Here is a 23,957-nt window from a genome sequence, read left to right on the forward strand (position 1 = left end):
GGATGGGACAGATGGGTCGAATGTGTGGGAAGGCTGGGAAGGTGCAGATGTACCGGGGCAGTCGAAGTGTCCCTCGGTGCCGGTCTCCTCAGGGATCGCCTCAGAAGGGTCCAATCGTGCAGGCTCCCGAGTGCTGCTCACTGTGCTGTGGAATAAAGAGATAAAAAACAATTAAAATAGTGACATGGCATGGCCCTGGCTGAAAAACAATTGTTACATCTAAACATTTTTTTTCACATGTGGTGTGTAATATTTACCTTCTGGTGACCATTGTATCCCGGAGGAATGACAGGGCTCGTGCGTACTTGTACTTGCTCCTGCGTCCTCCAGATCCACTCGGGGCCCGCATCTCTTTATTGAACTCCTTCTTGAAACGATCCCTCACAGACCGCCACCGCTTCACAATTCTGTCCCCTGAAACAAGAAAGGACAAAGTGGTTAGTATACAACATCAGTGTTTCCCAAACTCCAGTCCTCATGGTCCCCAGGGGTCATGTTTTCAGGATTTCCATAGTAAATAGAAATCCTGAACACATGATCCGTGGGGACTACGAGGACTGGAGTTCGGGAAACACTGGTTTACATCAAGCAACCGGTACTGTATATACTTACGCTCTTTAATCTGGGTCCGAGCATCGAGGTCCTCCCAGCGGTCCACAAGGAGCGAACAGATTTCCTCCCAGAGTCGTCGGGTAACGATCAGGTCAGCATGGCAGCGGTCAGCCATATTCCATAGCGGCTCCCTTTCTCTGACGAGATCGATGAGGTGGTCCACATCAATTAATCCATCCTCACCGTCTGAGTCGGGAGCACGCTGTGATGGCTGTTAAAGTAAAAGAGAAAAATAGCAAAATTAGTCACCACTAGAGTTGAGCGAAACGGGTCGAAAAAATTCAAAAGTCGCCGACTTTTGGCAAAGCCGGGTTTCATGAAACGAAACCCGACCCTAGGATGAGGTCGGCCACGAGGTCGGCGACTTACGCGCCAAAGTCGCGTTTCAAAAGTTTGTTTTGCGCTCTTTTTCAGCCAATCAGGATCCACGGACACTGTGGGCAACGTGATGACCTAGGCACGGGTCACCACCATCTTTCAGAAGGGCATGCAAGTGATTGGCTTGCTTTGGTGGGCGTCACAGGGGGTATAAAAGGGCGTGCACGCCGACCGCCATCTTACTTCTGCCGATCTTAGTATAGGGAGAGGTTGCTGCTGATTCTGTAGGGAGAGCGTTAGGCAGGGAAGAAGACAAAAAAACTGCTTCTGCTGCTAGCGATTTGGCCTGCACAACACACAAGTCACTGTGTGTGCAGTGCAAGGGGAGGCTATATAGTGGTGTATCAGTGGTGTTGGTTGTTGGGCTGACTTTTAAGGCTTCCTGACACGCTGGCATTGCTGTTTACCCACTGCTCCGCAAACTGCTTTTTTAAAAGCAATCCAATCTCCCTTATCCTCTAGTCACTTTTGTCACAGCTGTGCCATCGAGCCTGTCACATAGCGCTCAGATATCAGTGGGCCTCACACAATCCACAAGTGTCCAGTGTCCAAAAGTGTGCGCAGAGATTCAAAATCTCCATTATCCTCTCGTCACTTTTGTCACAGGCAGCTGTGCCATCGAGCCTGTCACATAGCGCTCAGATATCAGTGGGCCTCACACAATCCACAAGTGTCCAGTGTCCAAAAGTGTGCGCAGAGATTCAAAATCTCCATTATCCTCTCGTCACTTTTGTCACAGGCAGCTGTGCCATCGAGCCTGTCACATAGCGCTCAGATATCAGTGGGCCTCACACAATCCACAAGTGTCCAGTGTCCAAAAGTGTGCGCAGAGATTCAAAATCTCCATTATCCTCTCGTCACTTTGGTCACAGGCAGCTGTGCCATCGAGCCTGTCACATAGCGCTCAGATATCAGTGGGCCTCACACAATCCACAAGTGTCCAGTGTCCAAACGTGTGCGCAGAGATTCAAAATCTCCATTATCCTCTCGTCACTTTTGTCACAGGCAGCTGTGCCATCGAGCCTGTCACATAGCGCTCAGATATCAGTGGGCCTCACACAATCCACAAGTGTCCAGTGTCCAAAAGTGTGCGCAGAGATTCAAAATCTCCATTATCCTCTCGTCACTTTTGTCACAGGCAGCTGTGCCATCGAGCCTGTCACATAGCGCTCAGATATCAGTGGGCCTCACACAATCCACAAGTGTCCAGTGTCCAAAAGTGTGCGCAGAGATTCAAAATCTCCATTATCCTCTCGTCACTTTTGTCACAGGCAGCTGTGCCATCGAGCCTGTCACATAGCGCTCAGATATCAGTGGGCCTCACACAATCCACAAGTGTCCAGTGTCCAAAATTGTGCGCAGAGATTCAAAATCTCCATTATCCTCTCGTCACTTTTGTCACAGGCAGCTGTGCCATCGAGCCTGTCACATAGCGCTCAGATATCAGTGGGCCTCACACAATCCACAAGTGTCCAGTGTCCAAAAGTGTGCGCAGAGATTCAAAATCTCCATTATCCTCTCATCACTTTTGTCACAGGCAGCTGTGCCATCGAGCCTGTCACATAGCGCTCAGATATCAGTGGGCCTCACACAATCCACAAGTGTCCAGTGTCCAAAAGTGTGCGCAGAGATTCAAAATCTCCATTATCCTCTCGTCACTTTTGTCACAGGCAGCTGTGCCATCGAGCCTGTCACATAGCGCTCAGATATCAGTGGGCCTCACACAATCCACAAGTGTCCAGTGTCCAAAAGTGTGCGCAGAGATTCAAAATCTCCATTATCCTCTCGTCACTTTGGTCACAGGCAGCTGTGCCATCGAGCCTGTCACATAGCGCTCAGATATCAGTGGGCCTCACACAATCCAAAAGTGTCCACTGTCCACAAGTGTGTGCAGAAATTCTAAATCTCCCCTGTCCTATAGACACCTTGTACCTTGTTTTACATTACTATATAGTTTGTTGGATTTTGTCTACATTTCTACCAAAAATGAGGAAGGCTGGTGGAAGAGGCCGTGGAATTGGGCGGGGGTTGGCAGCTGGTAATGATGGTGTTGGTGGTGGATCTGATGGTAGTGGCAAGAGCAAAATAGGACCGAATGCAGGAGGTGCTGACCCTGCGTCATCGTCTGGCTACATAAGGCCTCGAACGCTTAGTTTTCTAGGAGTTGGCAAACCGCTTTTAAAGCCAGAGCATCAGAAAAAAGTGTTGTCTTACATTGCTGACTCAGCCTCCAGCTCTATCGCCTCCTCTTCTTCAGTTGTAAAAAGTAAAAGCACTGAGTCGTCATTGGGGGCTCATGTTCATGAACCACACCTTTCCTTGTGTCCTTCACCCCAACCAAGATTGAAGGATGACGCAGGCCATACTACTGATTACTCCATGGAGCTGTTTTCACATACCATGCCTGGATTATCAAGTCAAATGGTGAATTACCCAGGCCAAGATGAATCTGACATGGAATGCACTGATGCACAGCCGCTGATGGATGATTCTGCTGGTACATTCACTCAGAGCACTACATTGTCCTCGCAGTGTACAGAGCCAGATTCTGACCCTGATGAGACTCAGGTGCCCCTTCCCGCACACTATACCACCATACACGGTGACACAGAGGAAGGTGCACATGACATAGAAGAGGAGGTGATGGATGACCCAGTTGTTGACCCAGATTGGCATCCATTGGGGGAAGAGGGTGCTGCTTCCAATAGCTCAGATGAGGAGCATCCACAGCAGACATCGACATCGCAACAGCTGTTATCTGGCAGGCCTGGAGCACTCCAAAGACAGGTTCCAAACATCAAAAGAGTTGCTGGACAGCTTGTCCAGAGGGTCAAAAGATCACAGCGTCTGCCAAAGTAGGAAGAGTGCAGTGTGGCACTTTTTTGAACAAAATCCTCATGATCAGGCCAAGGTTATCTGTAAGAAGTGCGCAAAGACCTTTAGCCGAAGGAAAAATCTGAAAAATTTGAATACCAGTTGCATGCTTAGACATTTAACCAGCATGCACTTGCAAGCGTGGACACAACACCAAACCTCAAGTGCCACATGTGCAACTGATCACAACGAAGGTAGTCAGCAACGCTACATTGTTTCCCCCACTGTAAGCCCACCGGTTAGCACAGCAGCAAATGTTGAGGTGTCGTTGCAAGACCACAGCAGTCAGGGAATCCCACTGTTATATCAACGAAAGACTGATTCTAGGCCATCAGAAAGAACACCAACTCCATCACCATCATCAACCCTCTCTCAGTCCGCCCTGTCCACCGCTACTTCCACCATATGCAGCTCTCAAGTCCAGCTCACCCTCCCAGACACTATGAGTAGGTCAAGAAAGTACTCAGTCTCTCATCCGCGTACACTGGGTTTGAACGCCCACATTGCCAAACTAAACTCGTTTGAGATGATGCCCTTTCGGTTGGTGGAAAGCACAGCTTTCTGCGAACTCATGGCCTATGCAGTACCACGCTATGACCTACCCAGTCGCCACTTCTTCTCTCGCAAAGCCATCCCAGCCCTCCACCATCATGTGAAAGACCGCATTGTCCATGCACTCAAGCAGTCAGTGAGCGGAAAGGTGCACCTCACAACTGATGCATGGTCCAGTCGGCATGGCCAGGGCCGTTACGTGTCCATCACTGCGCACTGGGTTAATGTGGTGGATGCAGGGTCCACAGGGGACAGCGGTAGTGGGACAGTGCTGCCTAGCCCACGGTATAGGAAACAGTTGGCTGTAGGCGTTCGACCCTCCTCCTCCTCCTCCTCCAGAAGCGAAAGCTCGTCCACAGAGTGCAGTCGTACGAGCACTTCATCTGCAGCTGCCACTGTTGCACACGATGTGTCCCCCTATCGAGCAGCTAGTGGAAAGCGTCAGCAGGCTGTCTTGCAGATGATGTGTTTGGGCAACAGACACACCGCCGAGGTGCTGGCCGAGTACTTGAAGCGACAAACTGAGTCATGGCTGGGCAGTGTACATCTTGAGGCAGGCAAGGTAGTTAGTGATAACGGCCGTAATTTTGTGGCAGCCATAGCCCTTTCAAAACTCAGCCACATACCTTGCTTGGCTCACACCTTGAACCTGGTGGTGCAGTGCTTCCTCAAAAATTATCCAGAGTTAACAGCCCTGCTCCAGAAAGTGCGAAGACTGTGCGCGCACATCCACCGGTCGCCTGTACACTCCGTTCGTATGCAGAAGCTGCAGCGATTGCTCCACCTTCCCAACCACCGCCTCATTATCGACATTGCAACAAGGTGGAACTCCACCCTGCACATGGTGGAGCGGCTGTGCGAGCAGAGGCAGGCCATAATGCATTTGTGGGAGGATACACGGCCAGGCACTTTGAGAGCAGACATGGAGATGACAGGCGTGCAGTGGTCGAAGCTGAAAGACCTTTGTAAAGTCCTTCAGTGTTTTGAGGAATGCACACGGCTGGTAAGCGCAGACAACGCCATCCTAAGCATGAGCATCCCACTTATGCGTCTGCTCATGCAAACTTTGACGCACCTTAAGGAGCAGGCGTCTGCAGCCAATGTTGATGAGGAGGAAGAGGAGGAGGAAATCCTTGATGACATTCAGCCATTGTCTGCTCAGGGACCTCTCCTGGACGAGGTGGAGGAAGAAGAGGAGGAGGAGGATGATGGGGATGATTACTTAGGGGAGGAGGATGCATCTCGTGGGGCAAGTGAAAATGTTGGCGTGGCAAGGTCTGGTACAGGGTTTGTGCGTGACTGGAGGGATGTGGATTTGCCAGAAAGTGCTCCTCCACCCAGCACTCGCAGTGCATCATTGACACCGGGAACATTGGCCCACATGTCAGATTATGCCTTGCGGATCCTAAAAAGGGACCCCCGCATTGCCAAAATGATGAACGATGACGACTACTGGTTGGCCAGCATCCTGGATCCACGCTATAAAGGCAAATTACAAAACATCATGCCACAGGAGAACCTTGACCTAATATTGGCTAATAAACAAGCAACTCTGGTAAATCGGTTGCTTGAGGCATTCCCAGCACACAGCAGCGGTGATGGTTCTCACACGAGCCGTACGGGCCGGGGGCAGCTTGGCAGAGGTGTTCGTGGTGCACACAGCAGAAGTGGCGTTGGAGACAGGGGTTTCATGACAATGTTGTGGACTGATTTTTCAAATACCGCTCACACAACTGGTAATACTGCATCGATGGAAAGTGACAGGAGACAGCAGTTGTCAACTATGGTTACAAACTACTTTTCCTCCCATATCGATGTTCTCCCACACAGGTCATTCCCCTTTGACTATTGGGCCGCTAAACTCGACACCTGGCCTGAATTGGCCCAATATGCCTTACAGGAGCTCGCTTGCCCAGCTGCAAGTGTGCTATCGGAAAAGAGTCTTCAGTAGAGTTGAGCGACTTTTGCTTTTTTAGGGTCGCGTTTCGTTTCGTGAAACCCGACTTTTCCAAAAGTCGGGTCGAGCAAGATCGTCCGATTATAGGGAAAAGTCGGGGTCGTCCCGAAACACGAAACCCAATGTAAGTCAATGGGGAATAAAAGTCGGCAGTGAGAGGAGGACAGGAAACACACCTACAGTGCCCATTTGAATGCCAAAAGCATCAATTCTTCTTACTTAAGCTTGTCAACCTTAATTAACTTCATAATACAAGTTACGCACTGAAAAATGGGGGTTATTTGGCTAAATTTGTGGGGGGGGAGGGCTGGCTGCAGGTTTTCATGCGCCCTGGGCGAAAGAGCGCCCCTTTAACACATACCACAACTCATCATGCTCCGATACGGCAGAGAAATAGCGGTATAGTACAATGAAAAATACCTCACTTTTTACATCTCATGACGAGGCCCATCTATTTCTCCATACAAAATCATTGGTCCCATATAATGTTTGAAACAGTATATGATGAGCTCCACATAATGCTACAGTATATGTTGGTCCCCATGGATGAAGCTCCACTGTCTTATGGGCCCAAATAATGCTCCAAACATAATGGGCCCCATTTCTTATGCTCTAGTGTATAATGGGCCCTGTAAATGCTGCTCCAGTGTCTGATGTCCACCTTTGGAATGTTCCAGTGTATGGTGGGCCCCATCTATCATTCTCCAGAGTATAATGCTCCCCAAAAATTGCTGTCCCAACATAGAAAACAATCAAATAGGTCTCCTCGCTAGGGAATCCCTGTACTTGTCTGGACAGGTGCTGTAGCTTGCTTAACAGCTCGCCAGCCGTTCTTACGCCCAGTATGGATTGCACGTGATTGCACAAAGGTTAGAAAGGGTACCGTATCCCTGGATAACATGTATGGATAGCGTACACATTCAAAATATATGTCTATACAGCATGAAGCAGGCTCAGACGGTGTTAGGCCCAGTATGGATTGCACGTCATTGCACAAAGGTTAGAAGGGGTACCGTATCCCCGGATAACATGTATGGATAGCGTACACATTCAAAATATATGTCTATACAGCATGCGGCAGGCTCAGACGGTGTTAGGCCCAGTATGGATTGCACGTCATTGCACAAAGGTTAGAAGGGTACCGTATCCCCGGATAACATGTATGGATAGCGTACACATTCAAAATATATGTCTATACAGCATGAGGCAGGCTCAGACGGTGTTTGGTCCAGTATGGATTGCACGTCATTGCACAAAGGTTAGAAGGGGTACCGTATCCCCGGATAACATGTATGGATAGCGTACACATTCAAAATATATGTCTATACAGCATGAGGCAGGCTCAGACGGTGTTAGGCCCAGTATGGATTGCACGTCATTGCACAAAGGTTAGAAAGGGTACCGTATCCCTGGATAACATGTATGGATAGCGTACACATTCAAAATATATGTCTATACAGCATGAGGCAGGCTCAGACGGTGTTAGGCCCAGTATGGATTGCACATCATTGCACAAAGGTTAGAAAGGGTACCGTATCCCTGGATAACATGTATGGATAGCGTACACATTCAAAATATATGTCTATACAGCATGAGGCAGGCTCAGACGGTGTTAGGCCCAGTATGGATTGCACGTCATTGCACAAAGGTTAGAAAGGGTACCGTATCCCTGGATAACATGTATGGATAGCGTACACATTCAAAATATATGTCTATACAGCATGAGGCAGGCTCAGACGGTGTTAGGCCCAGTATGGATTGCACGTCATTGCACAAAGGTTAGAAGGGGTACCGTATCCCCGGATAACATGTATGGATAGCGTACACATTCAAAATATATGTCTATACAGCATGAGGCAGGCTCAGACGGTGTTAGGCCCAGTATGGATTGCACGTCATTGCACAAAGTTTAGAAGGGGTAACGTATCCCCGGATAACATGTATGGATAGCGTACACATTCAAAATATATGTCTATACATCAGGAGGCAGGCTCAGACGGTGTCAGGCACAGTATGGATTTGACGGCCCAGATTACACAGCGGAGGAGCAGGGAGAGGTAAAGATTGCAAATGCTGGGGCCCTGGCCAAGCAAGGGGGGCCCACTCGTGGGCGTCGGTACTGGCACTGGGCCCCTCATAGTACGGCGGTGTGTCTGACGGCGGGTGTGCACCACCACCGTCAGAGACACTTGATTGCACTATGAGGGACCCTGTGCCAGTGCCCGCGCCCAAGAGTCGGCCTACCCACCTGTCCAGGCAACGGCACTCGCACGGTGTCGTGCGCTAGGTGGTGACCCCGGCCATGGGGGGGGAGGCAGCACAGTTAGGGAGTTTTAGAAAGTGGCATATGTTGATGTTGGACATTCAACTGATGCAAAAGGCGAAATAGGTGAAGTACCAGGAAGAGGTGGACCAAAGCACCCAGACCTGAGAACAGACAGGGTGGAGGTGTTGGTTTGCTCCTTTCATCACAATGTGCTTTCCAGGTCATCCCCCCGGTTCCCTCACTTACATTTCCTTCCTTTGAAGTCCACGCCGTCAGACTCTTTAAGCCCTTCTCCTTACGAGTGGCGGTCGTTTATCGCCCTCCAGGCTCCTCCCGCCAGTTTCTAGACCACTTCACCACCTGGCTTACTCACTTTCTATCCTGTGACATCCCCACCCTCATCATGGGAGACTTTAACATCCCCATCATTGATCTGCTCTCCCAGTCTGCCTCTCATCTTCTTTCTCTAACTTCTTCATTCGGCCTCTCACAGTTTACTAATTCTCCTACACATGAGGACGGGAATACTCTGGACCTGGTTTTCTCCCGTCCCGGCTCGCTGCACGACTTTACTAATTCACCCCTCCCGCTCTCGGACCACAACCTTCTTTCGTTCTCTGTCAAGAATTGTCTCCTCACCCGGAACACCCCCACTTACCACACTTATCGGAACACACGTACCATTAATACCCAACAGCTTAGGGACAATCTCCACACATCTTTAGCCCCCATCTCCACCCTCTCCTGTCCAGACATAGCATTGTCACACTTCAATAATACACTGAAGAATGCCCTAGATGAAGCAGCACCTTCTATATGCAGAAAGACCCGACACAGACAACGGCAGCCCTGGCACACAACGCAAACACGCTTTCTTCAGCGCTGCTCGAGGTGTGCAGAGCGGCAGTGGAGAAAATCTCTCTTAGCAGAAGACTTCATCCACTATAAGTTCATGCTCAAAACCTATAACTCTGCCCTTCATCTGGCCAAACAATCCTACTTCACCACCCTCATCACCTCACTATCCAACAACCCAAGACGACTTTTTGAAACCTTAAACTCCATCCTGAAACCTAAAGTACAGGCCCCCATCACCAACCTCAGCGGTGAGGATCTGGCCACTTATTTCCTAGAAAAAATCAACCACATCCATCAGGATATCTCAGCCCTATCTCCTCAGTGCCTGGATCCCCTTCCCTGCCGCACCTCAAGCTCACTAGACATCTTTGAGCCTGTTTCAGAAGAAGAAGTTTCCAAGCTCCTCGCTTCTGCTCGGCCTACAACCTGCAACAGTGACCCTATTCCTTCACAGCTCCTGCAGTCTCTCTCACCAGTGGTCACCACTCACCTGACTAAAATATTTAACCTCTCTCTTTCTTCAGGTATATTTCCCTCCTCATTTAAACATGCCATCATAATCCCTTTACTTAAAAAGCCATCCCTGGACCAGAACTGCACTGCTAACTACAGACCTGTCTCTAACCTTCCCTTCATCTCTAAACTCCTGGAACGCCTGGTCCACTCCCGTCTAATCCGCTATCTCTCGGATAACTCTCTTCTCGACCCCTTACAATCTGGTTTCCGCTCTTTACACTCTACTGAAACTGCCCTCACTAAAGTCTCTAATGATTTAATAACAGCTAAATCGAAAGGTCATTGCTCCCTGCTGATTCTCCTGGATCTCTCTGCCGCATTTGACACTGTGGATCACCAGCTCCTCCTCACTATGCTCCGCTCTATAGGCCTCAAGGACATGGCCCTCTCCTGGTTCTCCTCCTACCTCTCTGACCGCTCCTTCACTGTATCTTTTTCCGGCTCCTCTTCCTCTTCTCGTCCCCTTACTATCGGGGTCCCGCAGGGCTCAGTCCTAGGCCCCCTCCTCTTCTCTTTATACACTGCCCCTATTGGACAAACAATCAGCAGATTTGGGTTCCAGTATCATCTCTATGCTGATGACACCCAATTATACACTTCTTCCCCTGACATCACCCCTACCCTAATTCAAAATACCAAGGATTGTCTGTCTGCTGTCTCTAGCATCATGTCCTCCCTCTATCTGAAACTAAATCTCTCTAAAACGGAACTTCTTGTGTTTCTCCCCTCTACTAACCTCACTCTACCTAACATCGAAATAACCCTGGAGGGTTCAACCATAACTCCCAAGCAGCATGCCCGCTGTCTTGGGGTCATATTCGACACTGAACTTTCCTTTACTCCGTACATCCGATCACTCAGTCGCTCTTGTCACCTGCATCTTAAAAACATCTCCAGAATCCGACCTTTTCTCACCTTTGAAACTGCTAAGACTCTTACTGTCGCTCTTATTCATTCTCGCCTGGACTACTGCAACTCTCTTCTGATCGGTCTCCCTCTTACCAAACTTTCTCCTCTCCAATCCATCTTGAATGCGGCAGCCAGGGTCATATTTCTGTCCAGCCGCTTCACCGATGCCTCCATCTTGTGCCAGTCATTACACTGGCTACCTATTCGCTACAGGGTCCAGTATAAACTCATCTCTCTCACCCACAAAGCTCTCCACTGTTCTGCACCGCCTTATATCTCCTCTCTCATCTCTGTCTATCGCCCTACACGTGCCCTCCGTTCTACAAATGACCTAAGACTAACATCCCCCGTAATCCGAACCTCGCACCTCCGCCTCCAAGACTTCTCTCGTGCTGCTCCAGCTCTCTGGAATGCACTTCCCCAGGCGATCAGACTGATACCTAGCCCTGACCTATTCAAGCGCGCTTTGAAAACCCATCTCTTCAAACAAGCCTACCACATCAACTACCCAGCAAGCTAACTTTGCCCTGTTCCCTCCTTCCAAATATTATTCTGAATCTGCACCCTACTATTCATCTGTCTCCACACCCTTCATGCACATGATAACTGCACTTGATACTTGTCTATTGCACTTAAACACACGGGCTGATGACCGGATCATGCAGCTTTATATGAAAATCCCTATTATAATTGCCAGACCTGAATTAACAAGCATTTTTCACCTACTGTGTCCCCCCATTTCCTTGTAGATTGTAAGCTTGCGAGCAGGGACCTCACTCCTAATGTCACTGTTTGAATTGTCTTAACTTGTATTGAATTTATTGTCTGTACATGTCCCCGCTTAATTGTAAAGTGCTGCGGAATATGTTGGCGCTATATAAATAAAAATTATTATTATTATTATTATTATTAAAGCAAGCCATTTTTCTGTCACCCTATGTGTCATCAGGGGAAGGTGGGACAAAATCCTTGGAAACCCATGCGTGGTTCATTTTAATGAAGGTTAGATCATCCACATTTTGGGTTGACAGACGGGTCCTTTTTTCTGTCAGGATTGATCCAGCTGCACTGAAGACTCTTTCCGATAGCACACTTGCAGCTGGGCAAGCGAGCTCCTGTAAGGCATATTGGGCCAATTCAGGCCAGGTGTCCAGTTTAGCGGCCCAATAGTCAAAGGGGAATGACCTGTGTGGGAGAACATCGATATGGGAGGAAAAGTAGTTTGTAACCATAGTTGACAACTGCTGTCTCCTGTCACTTTCCATCGATGCAGTATTACCAGTTGTGTGAGCGGTATTTGAAAAATCAGTCCACAACATTGTCATGAAACCCCTGTCTCCAACGCCACTTCTGCTGTGTGCACCACGAACACCTCTGCCAAGCTGCCCCTGGCCCGTACGGCTCGTGTGAGAACCATCACCGCTGCTGTGTGCTGGGAATGCCTCAAGCAACCGATTTACCAGAGTTGCTTGTTTATTAGCCAATATTAGGTCAAGGTTCTCCTGTGGCATGATGTTTTGTAATTTGCCTTTATAGCGTGGATCCAGGATGCTGGCCAACCAGTAGTCGTCATCGTTCATCATTTTGGCAATGCGGGGGTCCCTTTTTAGGATCCGCAAGGCATAATCTGACATGTGGGCCAATGTTCCCGGTGTCAATGATGCACTGCGAGTGCTGGGTGGAGGAGCACTTTCTGGCAAATCCACATCCCTCCAGTCACGCACAAACCCTGTACCAGACCTTGCCACGCCAACATTTTCACTTGCCCCACGAGATGCATCCTCCTCCCCTAAGTAATCATCCCCATCATCCTCCTCCTCCTCCTCCTCTTCTTCCTCCACCTCGTCCAGGAGAGGTCCCTGAGCAGACAATGGCTGAATGTCATCAAGGATTCCCTCCTCCTCTTCCTCCTCATCAACATTGGCTGCAGACGCCTGCTCCTTAAGGTGCGTCAAAGTTTGCATGAGCAGACGCATAAGTGGGATGCTCATGCTTAGGATGGCGTTGTCTGCGCTTACCAGCCGTGTGCATTCCTCAAAACACTGAAGGACTTTACAAAGGTCTTTCAGCTTCGACCACTGAACGCCTGTCAACTCCATGTCTGCTCTCAAAGTGCCTGGCCGTGTATCCTCCCACAAATGCATTATGGCCTGCCTCTGCTCGCACAGCCGCTCCACCATGTGCAGGGTGGAGTTCCACCTTGTTGCAATGTCGATAATGAGGCGGTGGTTGGGAAGGTGGAGCAATCGCTGCAGCTTCTGCATACGAACGGAGTGTACAGGCGACCGGCGGATGTGCGGGCACAGTCTTCGCACCTTCTGGAGCAGGGCTGTTAACTCCGGATAATTTTTGAGGAAGCACTGCACCACCAGGTTCAAGGTGTGAGCCAAGCAAGGTATGTGGCTGAGTTTTGAAAGGGCTATGGCTGCCACAAAATTACGGCCGTTATCACTAACTACCTTGCCTGCCTCAAGATGTACACTGCCCAGCCATGACTCAGTTTGTCGCTTCAAGTAATCGGCCAGCACCTCGGCGGTGTGTCTGTCGCCCAAACACATCATCTGCAACACAGCCTGCTGAGGCTTTCCACTAGCTGCTCGATAGGGGGACACATCGTGTGCAACAGTGGCAGCTGCAGATGGAGTGCTCGTACGACTGTTCTCTGTGGACGAGCTGTCGTTTCTGGAGTCGGAGGAGGAGGAGGAGGGTCGAACGCCTACAGCCAACTGTTTCCTAGACCGTGGGCTAGGCAGCACTGTCCCACCACCGCTGTCACCTGTGGACCCTGCATCCACCACATTAACCCAGTGCGCAGTGATGGACACGTAACGGCCCTGGCCATGCCGACTGGACCATGCATCAGTTGTGAGGTGCACCTTTCCGCTCACTGACTGCTTGAGTGCATGGACAATGCGGTCTTTCACATGATGGTGGAGGGCTGGGATGGCTTTGCGAGAGAAGTAGTGGCGACTGGGTAGGTCATAGCGTGGTACTGCATAGGCCATGAGTTCGCGGAAAGCTGTGCTTTCCACCAACCGAAAGGGCATCATCTCAAACGAGATTAGTTTGGCAATGTGGGCGTTCAAACCCAGTGTACGCGGATTTGAGACTGAGTACTTTCTTGACCTACTCATAGTGTCTGGGAGGGTGAGCTGGACTTGAGAGCTGCATATGGTGGAAGTAGCGGTGGACAGGGCGGACTGAGAGAGGGTTGATGATGGTGATGGAGTTGGTGTTCTTTCTGATGGCCTAGAATCAGTCTTTCGTGGATATAACAGTGGGATTCCCTGACTGCTGTGGTCTTGCAACGACACCTCAACATTTGCTGCTGTGCTAACCGGTGTGCTTACAGTGGGGGAAACAATGTAGCGTTGCTGACTACCTTCGTTGTGATCAGTTGCACATGTGGCACTTGAGGTTTGGTGTTGTGTCCACGCTTGCAAGTGCATGCTGGTTAAATGTCTAAGCATGCAACTGGTATTCAAATTTTTCAGATTTTTCCCTCGGCTAAAGGTCTTTGCGCACTTCTTACAGATAACCTTGGCCTGATCATGAGGATTTTGTTCAAAAAACTGCCACACTGCACTCTTCCTACTTTGGCAGACTTTTTGCGGCCTAGCACGCTGTGTTCTTTTGACCCTCTGGACAAGCTGTCCAGCAACTCTTTTGATGTTTGGAACCTGTCTTTGGAGTGCTCCGGGCCTGCCAGATAACAGCTGTTGCGATGTCGATGTCTGCTGTGGATGCTCCTCATCTGAGCTATTGGAAGCAGCACCCTCTTCCCCCAATGGATGCCAATCTGGGTCAACAACTGGGTCATCCATCACCTCCTCTTCTATGTCATGTGCACCTTTCTCTGTGTCACCGTGTATGGTGGTATAGTGTGCGGGAAGGGGCACCTGAGTCTCATCAGGGTCAAAATCTGGCTCTGTACACTGCGAGGACAATGTAGTGCTCTGAGTGAATGTACCAGCAGAATCATCCATCAGCGGCTGTGCATCAGTGCACTCCATGTCAGATTCATCTTGGCCTGGGTAATTCACCATTTGACTTGATAATCCAGGCATGGTATGTGAAAACAGCTCCATGGAGTAATCAGTAGTATGGCCTGCGTCATCCTTCAATCTTGGTTGGGGTGAAGGACACAAGGAAAGGTGTGGTTCATGAACATGAGCCTCCAATGACGACTCAGTGCTTTTACTTTTTACAACTGAAGAAGAGGAGGCGATAGAGCTGGAGGCTGAGTCAGCAATGTAAGACAAAACTTTTTCCTGATGCTCTGCCTTTAAAAGCGGTTTGCCAGCTCCTAGAAAACTAAGCGTTCGAGGCCTTATGTAGACAGACGATGACGCAGGGTCAGCACCTCCTGCATTTGGTCCTATTTTGCTCTTGCCACTACCATCAGATCCACCACCAACACCATCATTACCAGCTGCCAACCCCCGCCCAATTCCACGGCCTCTTCCACCAGCCTTCCTCATTTTTGGCAGAAATGTAGACAAAATCCAACAAACTATATAGTAATGTAAAACAAGGTACAAGGTGTCTATAGGACAGGGGAGTTTTAGAATTTCTGCACACACTTGTGGACAGTGGACACTTGTGGATTGTGTGCGGCCCACTGATATCTGAGCGCTATGTGACACGCTCGATGGCACAGCTGCCTGTGACCAAAGTGACGAGAGGATAATGGAGATTTTGAATCTCTGCGTACACTTTTGGACACTGGACACTTGTGGATTGTGTGCGGCCCACTGATATCTGAGCACTATGTGACACGCTCGATGGCACAGCTGCCTGTGACCAAAGAGATGAGAGGATAATGGAGATTTTGAATCTCTGCGTACACTTGTGGACAGTGGACACTTGTGGATTGTGTGCGGCCCACTGATATCTGAGCGCTATGTGACACGCTCAATGGCACAGCTGCCTGTGACCAAAGTGACGAGAGGATAATGGAGATTTTGAATCTCTGCGTACACTTTTGGACACTGGACACTTGTGGATTGTGTGCGGCCCACTTATATCTGAGCGCTATGTGACACGCTCGATGGCACAGCTGCCTGTGACCAAAGTGACGAGAGGGTAATGGAGATTTTGAATCTCTGCGTACACTTGTGGACAGTGGACACTTGTGGATTTTGTGCGGCCCACTGATATCTGAGCGCTATGTGACACGCTCGATGGCACAGCTGCCTGTGACCAAAGTGACGAGAGGATAATGGAGATTTTGAATCTCTGCGTACACTTGTGGACAGTGGACACTTGTGGATTGTGTGCGGCCCACTGATATCTGAGCGCTATGTGACACGCTCGATGGCACAGCTGCCTGTGACCAAAGAGATGAGAGGATAATGGAGATTTTGAATCTCTGCGTACACTTTTGGACACTGGACACTTGTGGATTGTGTGCGGCCCACTGATATCTGAGCGCTATGTGACACGCTCGATGGCACAGCTGCCTGTGACCAAAGTGACGAGAGGATAATGGAAATTTTGAATCTCTGCGTACACTTTTGGACACTGGACACTTGTGGATTGTGTGCGGCCCACTGATATCTGAGCGCTATGTGACACGCTCGATGGCACAGCTGCCTGTGACCAAAGTGACGAGAGGATAATGGAGATTTTGAATCTCTGCGTACACTTGTGGACAGTGGACACTTGTGGATTGTGTGAGGCCCACTGATATCTGAGCGCTATGTGACACGCTCGATGGCACAGCTGCCTGTGACCAAAGTGACGAGAGGATAATGGAGATTTTGAATCTCTGCGTACACTTGTGGACAGTGGACACTTGTGGATTGTGTGCGGCCCACTGATATCTGAGCGCTATGTGACACGCTCGATGGCACAGCTGCCTGTGACCAAAGTGACGAGAGGATAATGGAGATTTTGAATCTCTGCGTACACTTTTGGACACTGGACACTTGTGGATTGTGTGCGGCCCACTGATATCTGAGCGCTATGTGACACGCTCGATGGCACAGCTGCCTGTGACCAAAGTGACGAGAGGATAATGGAGATTTTGAATCTCTGCGTACACTTTTGGACACTGGACACTTGTGGATTGTGTGCGGCCCACTGATATCTGAGCGCTATGTGACACGCTCGATGGCACAGCTGCCTGTGACCAAAGTGACGAGAGGATAATGGAGATTTTGAATCTCTGCGTACAGTTTTGGACACTGGACACTTGTGGATTGTGTGCGGCCCACTGATATCTGAGCGCTATGTGACACGCTCGATGGCACAGCTGCCTGTGACCAAAGTGACGAGAGGATAATGGAGATTTTGAATCTCTGCGTACACTTTTGGACACTGGACACTTGTGGATTGTGTGCGGCCCACTGATATCTGAGCGCTATGTGACACGCTCGATGGCACAGCTGCCTGTGACCAAAGTGACGAGAGGATAAGGGAGATTGGATTGCTTTTAAAAAAGCAGTTTGCGGAGCAGTGGGTAAACAGCAATGCCAGCGTGTCAGGAAGCCTTAGAAGGCAGCCCAACAACCAACACCACTGATACACCACAATATAGCCTCCCCTTGCACTGCACACACAGTGACTTGTGTGTTGTGCAGGCCAAATCGCTAGCAGCAGAAGCAGTTTTTTTGTCTTCTTCCCTGCCTAACGCTCTCCCTACAGAATCAGCAGCAACCTCTCCCTATACTAAGATCGGCAGAAGTAAGATGGCGGTCGGCGTGCACGCCCTTTTATACCCCCTGTGACGCCCACCAAAGCAAGCCAATCACTTGCATGCCCTTCTGAAAGATGGTGGTGACCCGTGCCTATGTCATCACGTTGCCCACAGTGTCCGTGGATCCTGATTGGCTGAAAAAGAGCGCAAAACAAACTTTTGAAACGCGACTTTGGCGCGTAAGTCGCCGACCTCGTGGCCGACCTCATCCAAGGGTCGGGTTTCGTTTCATGAATTTTTTCAACCCGTTTCGCTCAACTCTAGTCTTCAGTGCAGCTGGATCAATCCTGACAGAAAAAAGGACCCGTCTGTCAACCCAAAATGTGGATGATCTAACCTTCATTAAAATGAACCACGCATGGGTTTCCAAGGATTTTGTCCCACCTTCCCCTCATGACACATAGGGTGACAGAAAAATGGCTTGCTTTGGTCCACCTCTTCCTGGTACTTCACTTATTTCGCCTTTTGCATCAGCTGAATGTCCAACATCAACATATGCCACTTTCTAAAACTCCCTAACTGTGCTGCCTCCCCCCCATGGCCGGGGTCAACACCTAGCGCACGACACCGTGCGAGTGCCGTTGCCCTGGACAGGTGGGTAGGCCGACTCTTGGGCGCGGGCACTGGCACAGGGTCCCTCATAGTGCAATCAAGTGTCTCTGACGGTGGTGGTGCACACCCGCCGTCAGACACACCGCTGTACTATGAGGGGCCCAGTGCCAGTACCGACACCCACGAGTGGGCCCCCCTTGCTTGGGCAGGGCCCCAGCATTTGCAATCTTTACCTCTCCCTGCTCCTCCGCTGTGTAATCTGGGCCGTCAAATCCATACTGGGCCTAACACCGTCTGAGCCTGCCTCCTGAGACATATATTTTGAATGTGTACGCTATCCATACATGTTATCCAGGGATACGGTACCCTTTCTAACCTTTGTGCAATCACGTGCAATCCATACTGGGCCTAACACTGTCTGAGCCTGCCTCATGCTGTATAGACATATATTTTGAATGTGTACGCTATCCATACATGTTATCCAGGGATACGGTACCCTTTCTAACCTTTGTGCAATCCATACTGGGCCTAACACCGTCTGAGCCTGCCTCATGCTGTATAGACATATATTTTGAATGTGTACGCTATCCATACATGTTATCCAGGGATACGGTACCCTTTCTAACCTTTGTGCAATCACGTGCAATCCATACTGGGCCTAACACCGTCTGAGCCTGCCTCATGCTGTATAGACATATATTTTGAATGTGTACGCTATCCATACATGTTATCCAGGGATACGGTACCCTTTCTAACCTTTGTGCAATCACGTGCAATCCATACTGGGCCTAACACCGTCTGAGCCTTCCTCCTGAGACATATATTTTGAATGTGTACGCTATCCATACATGTTATCCAGGGATACGGTACCCTTTCTAACCTTTGTGCAATCACGTGCAATCCATACTGGGCGTGAGAACGGCTGGCAAGCTGTTAAGCAAGCTACAGCACCTGTCCAGACAAGTACAGGGATTCCCTAGCGAGGAGACTTATTTGATTGTTTTCAATGTTGGGACAGCAATTTTTGGGGAGCACTATACTCTGGAGAATGATAGATGGGGCCCACCATACACTGGAACATTCCAAAGGTGGACATCAGACACTGGAGCAGCATTTACAGGGCCCATTATACACTAGAGCATTAGAAATGGGGCCCATTATGTTTGGAGCATTATTTTGGCCCATAAGACAGTGGAGCTTCATCCATGGGGACCAACATATACTGTAGCATTATGTGGAGCTCATCATATACTGTTTCAAACATTATATGGGACCAATGATTCTGTATGGAGAAATAGATGGGCCTCGTCATGAGATGTAAAAAGTGAGGTATTTTTCATTGTACTATACCGCTATTTATCTGCCGTATCGGAGCATGATGAGTTGTGGTATGTGTTAAAGGGGCGCTCTTTCGCCCAGGGCACATGAAAACCTGCAGCCAGCCCTCCCCCCCCACAACTTTAGCCAAATAACCCCCATTTTTCAGTGCGTAACTTGTATTATGAAGTTAATTAAGGTTGACAAGCTTAAGTAAGAAGAATTGATGCTTTTGGCATTCAAATGGGCACTGTAGGTGTGTTTCCTGTCCTCCTCTCACTGCCAACTTTTATTCCCCATTGACTTACATTGGGTTTCGTGTTTCGGGACGACCCCGACTTTTCCCTATAATCGGACAATCTTGCTCGACCCGACTTTTGGAAAAGTCTGGTTTCACGAAACGAAACGCGACCCTAAAAAACCAAAAGTCGCTCAACTCTAGTCACCACACTTAAGACATGAAATAAAAAGTGTACCAAAATTTCACTTAAATATTATACTTACACGCTGGTGACCGCCGCGTTGCTGTCGCCGACGACCCTGGGAGGCACTGCGAGGACCTCTTGGCCGAGCACCAGATTGGGAAGACTAGAGAAGAAAAGAAAAAATGTATGTGTTTGGATGTAGGCATTTGTTTGCTGTGTGTGGTCTGGAGAACATTGTTTTCTATGTGTTGTGTGTAGTGTGATGTTGTGTTTCTGCGTTTGATGCAAAAAACTTACCAATTGTGAGCCCACTCCAGGTGTCTGTCCACCCCTTCCTTCTTCTTCTGGGAGCTCCTCTTCAGCTTGTGATTCCTGTTTTGAAATAAAAGGCAATGAATAGACATATATTACAGAGATGATGGATTTTGGAAATAAAAACTTACCGTCAAACTCTGACGATGCGAGGGAGGGCTCCCAGAAGATGTGCTGTCTTCCTGCTGGCCAGACTCCATGCCTGTGGGTGGTGCTGCTGCTGCAAGTGCTGCCAGTGCTGCCACTGCTGCTGCTGCATCTCTTGGGCGGCTGTTGAATAAAGAGAAACAAAGGGCCAATGAATATCTTGATATTCCATGGCCCTAGTTTGGAGGAATGGGGGATTTGATAATTACCGTCTCTCATCTGCTGCTGGACTCCCCTCCCGTTGTTCAGCATGCTGCTCCATTTGGGGTGGTGGTGGTGCTGATGGTGCTGCTGCAGTGGTCTCCTGCCTTCTCCTGTGCCTGGTTGCTGTCTTGGGTGGCATGTTGGGTGGGGCTGAGGGTCCCACTGTCATGCTTTTATATATGTGTCTTGTGGGCAGAGCTACCAAAAAACCAGAACCGGCCACCGGATCCGGCTGTCGCCGGATCCGGCGCATTGCGGCGCTCATAGGCTTTCATTGTGTGAAAAAGCCGGACACGCCGGATCCGGCGTGTCCGGCTTTTTGGCCGGAGACAAAAAACGTTACAGTAGCCGTTTTTTCCAGACACCGGATTGCGACACATTGCCTGATCCGGCGAAAACCGGATGAAACGCATGGCCATCCGGCACGATCCGGCGCTAATGCAAGTCAATGGGGGGGAAACCGGATCCGGCATTGCATTTCGCCAGATCCGGTTTTTGTCAAAAGTGCCGGATCGCGCCTGACGGCGAAAACCTGATGTGTGAAAGAGGCCTAAGGCACCCAAACACCACTTCCAGCAGGATAACCACTGCTCCAGATCAGCAGCAAACAGCACTGCTCAAGATAGCTTCGTTCTTCAGCACGGTTGGCTTCCAAATGAACTGTACTACTAACAGAGAGCTGGTGCATCTGGCGACCCTTTATAGGAAGGAGGGAGTGTACGCCACCTGCTGACTAACTAAACATGATTTGAATATCTGCTGTACTCTTTTATATGATTTGAATATTGTTGCTTGTTTGGTCTTATAGCCTTTTTTCTTTTCCCCTTTTTTTCACCCCCCCCTTTTTTTTATCATGCACTTTGCACTGATAATGATATATTTATGTAGATTTATATTATGCACTTAGGTTATATCATACACTTAATGATATTCTTGATTGCGTCCAAATGTATTTAGTATATATTATTTATTCACATGAATATTGTTTTGTACTAAGGTATTTGTGGGCAAATTGCACATTTTGTGTTGGCCTGATTCCGGTGCACAATGCGCATGTCTCCGGATTCACGCGTCTCGGAGCATCGCTGGGGGCACCGGGATATGACGTATGCATGTCGGTGACGACTTTCGGTCTGCGCTGACTTGCCGCGTTGTGTTTCCATGCCTACCGGTGATGTAAGTTCCGGGGGCAGTTCCCGGACACACGCGCCGCTATTGTGCTCAGCTGGTCTTGGGGATATTTAAGGGGTGGCCCGTTTTGGCACACTGCACCGCACCTTGAAAAAGAGTGAGCAAAACGCGCGTCGGTTGCGGCGGTCTGTGGTCCTGGGCAGTTTATCATAGGTAAGCACTTTGCGTGAACAATTTTTTACACCTCAGATTATTGTCTGTACACTTGTATAAAGAATTTTATTTGTGGAGGTGTGAGCTTATTAATCCCTGTGTGCTGCCTGCATTTTAGGCAAATTTGCTTTATTACTATTGACCCCAGCCATTATTGCCTGATCTTTATACTGTATTATATGTATGTGTATTCATTGTTCTTGTCATTTTAAATTACTCTAATAAATTTATTAATTTTTATAATTATGGACTTTGAACTCCAGTGTGTTCCTCTTGACTTCATCTGACTAACTAAACATGTAGTAACACAAGCGGCCACCGGGGGGGGAAACCCAGCAGCAGACTAACCAAACATGTAGCAACACCAGCAGCCATTGGGGGGTAAACCCAGCAACAGACACACTAAACTTGTAGTAACACCAGCGACCACTGGGAGCAAAAACCCATATTAACCCCCGAAGGCCTGAAAGGAAAAAGGTTTCTATAAGAGAATCCAGATTCTGACATCGATCCAAAAATGGATCGTGAGATGAACTTTTGATTGCTCATAGGCTTTCACAACTAATAAATAGCACAACTGTTATCACCAGGGTTGCCAACTTGGCTTTATATTTTTTCTTAACAGCTTATCAAAAAATCATGAACAGACAATATTTTTCTAGACAAATTGGAAAATGACAATAAATCAATCAATAAATTGTTGTGATCATCAACGATACATGTGGAGTGCCCCTCGGGGCTGTGGGTTACTCGGTACCATGCCGGTCAGGTTCTTTAAGGGGATGTGACACGGTGGCAGTGACCCGGTCCGTGGCCCTGGGCGTCCAGTTAAAGATGATAAATGAAGAAGATGATGGTAATGGGAAAATGATGGGGAAATGGTAGGGAAATGAAGTCGTGACGTCTGCTGGGCTCTGAAATCCTGTTTGTGATGCCAGTTGGAGCATCCCACAGGGCTGTGGGTTACTCGGTACCTGGCCGGTCAGGTTTTTTAAAGGGGATGTCACGGCAGCTGTGACCCCGGTCTGTGGCCATGGGTGTCCAGTAAAGATGGTTGTTAAATGAAGAAGATGATGGTATTGGGGAAAATGATGGGGAAATGGTAGGGAAATGAAGTTGTGACGCCACCTGTGGTTTCCGGTCAGAGGTGACCAGCGCTGCAGAGCAGATCCTCCGGGACTGATGATGATGCAGTTGAGTTGCTATAGCTCTCCACAGGCAGAGCTTTTGTCCCGGGGCAGCCAAGATGTTAACGGTCGAGTCGGTGACTGTGATGGTGCGTGCAGTGTAGGGCAGGTGAGACACAAATGACACAAGGAACATGGCTGGGTGCAGTTTCAGAGTTTTAATTACAGTTGACTTGTGCGCACTGGTGCTCGCTTGGTGCCATGTCCTTCGGGTGAGGGGTCCAGCCAACTCCCAGGCAGATGGGGAAACACCTTTCCAGGACTCCCTTTGATGTTTGCCTTTCCTCTGGCTGTCTCACTGCGCTGATTGTCACTTCTTTTACTTTGCACCTTCACAACCAGTGTCCCTCAGCTAAAAGCCGCGGACCTTGTCGGGCAATATGGGTCAGGCCCCGGGATCCTCTATGGCTACCTTTTCAAGGAATAGTTGTGGATGTGGCTGAGGTACTTGAAGTCACCTCAGCCTCTGGCTTGCTACCTGAGCCTTGTAGTTCTCCACTAGTCTCAGAGGCCAGCTCCCCCCCACTGCAACCTGGTCCCTACAGTACTGGATATGGGCCCCACGGGTGGCTTCCGCACTTCCCGTGCCCCAAGGACCCCTTCTCTCTGTCTAGGAGCTTCCTTCAGTTGTTCCTCACGCCTCTCAGACCCTTGTTCTTCCTACATCAGTTCTGCCCCTCCGCTGTTCTGTCACCGACTGACTGGATCTTTCCAGAACAATCTTTTTACCTTACCACTAACACTAACTGTCACTGATTGGATGTTATCTCTCACAGCACTCACCAAGCTCCGCCTGTTCTCTACCTTTTCCCACTCACCTACCAACACCCTTTCCTAGCCAGCCTGG

Source organism: Dendrobates tinctorius, unplaced genomic scaffold (assembly GCF_039654945.1).
Source record: "Dendrobates tinctorius isolate UK_male_01 unplaced genomic scaffold, ASM3965494v1 ptg000370l, whole genome shotgun sequence".
Taxonomy (NCBI): domain Eukaryota; kingdom Metazoa; phylum Chordata; class Amphibia; order Anura; family Dendrobatidae; genus Dendrobates; species Dendrobates tinctorius.